This window comes from Elephantulus edwardii, unplaced genomic scaffold (assembly GCF_000299155.1).
Source record: "Elephantulus edwardii isolate Elephantulus edwardi_28Jun2011 unplaced genomic scaffold, EleEdw1.0 scaffold00155, whole genome shotgun sequence".
Taxonomy (NCBI): domain Eukaryota; kingdom Metazoa; phylum Chordata; class Mammalia; order Macroscelidea; family Macroscelididae; genus Elephantulus; species Elephantulus edwardii.
The window spans coordinates 4388091-4389486 of record NW_006399905.1 but is presented as its reverse complement, the minus strand read 5'-3'; positions in this window follow the sequence as shown (position 1 = coordinate 4389486).

Sequence of the window (1396 nt, the reverse complement as noted above, 5' to 3'; positions counted from 1 at the left end):
GAACATTTACAGAGATTTTGGATTTTCATTCATTCATTGCTGCACTTTTCTCCCTGCCCAGCACGACCCGCCCCAGTTCGCTTCTCTCTTTGAAAAGCAAAAGAAAAATTCCTTCTTTGGTATACAATCCCCCCGCAACCCTCCCACCGCCCCAAGTACACTCCACTGCGCAACCTTAATTCTGGACTCTTGTGATAACCATAATATGCTATCATATATCGCTTTTAAATTATTCTCTCCCTCATCTGTTTTAATGCAGTATGCATAATTTATCCAGTTTTTCTCCGCGATAAGCATGGGTGTACATATATCTGCTTGGATGTCAGTAATGGTCTCTTTAGGGTATATTCCCAGTAGTGGTATTGCTGGGTCAAATGGTATCTCTATTTGCAACTTTTTGAGAAAGCTCCACACCACTTTCCACAGTGGTTGCACCATTATACACTTCCACCAACAGTGAATAAGGGGTCCAGTTTCTCCACAACCTCAACAGCATTTGTTGCTTGCTGTTCTGTTAAATTTTACTATTTTGACTGGGGTGAGATGATATCTCATAGTTGTTTTGATTTGCATCTCTCTTAGAGCTAAGGATTTTGAACATTTCTTCATGAGCTTGTTGGCCATGTGAATGTTTTCTTTGGTGAAGTGTCTGTTTATATCCTGTGCCCATTTTTTAATTGATTATTTGCCTTTATCTTGTAGTTATTATTATTAATTTTAATGAAAGTTTACAGAGACTTTGGATTTCCATTTGTTCATTGTTGCATTTTTCTCCCTGCCCATCCCTTCCCCCAGTTCACTCTTCTCTTTGAAAAGTAAAAGAAAAATTTTTTCATTGTTACACAATCCCTCCCCCAAGTCCACTCCACTATGCAGCCTTCATTCTGGACTCCTGTCATGACAATAACACCTAATCATATATCCCTTTTAAACAATTCTATCCCTCATCAGTTTCAATGCAGTATACATTATTTATCCCATCTTTCTCAGTCTCCCCCCAACCCTGATGTCTGTCCTGTTTTACAACAGTGGCACTATGTAGTATTTGTCCTTTTATGACTGAAATATTTCACTCAGCAAAATGTCTTCCAGGGTCACCCATTTTGTATAATATTTCATGATTTCCTTGGTTTTCTTGGCACAACTTGGCTAGCACATCCAGGGCAGCATCTATTAGCTGAAATACTTCAATTGTTACACCATCTATTCCTGGGGCCTTATTTTTTGCTATTTCCTTCAAAGCAGCTTGAACTTCTTCCTTCATCAGCTTAGGCTCTTGCTCATATGTTAGTTCATTAATTCTTCTCTATCTGCCAATTTCTTTTGATACAATGACTCAGTATATTCCTTCCATCTTCTTTTAATACTTCCTGGATCATTTAATATTCTGCCTAAA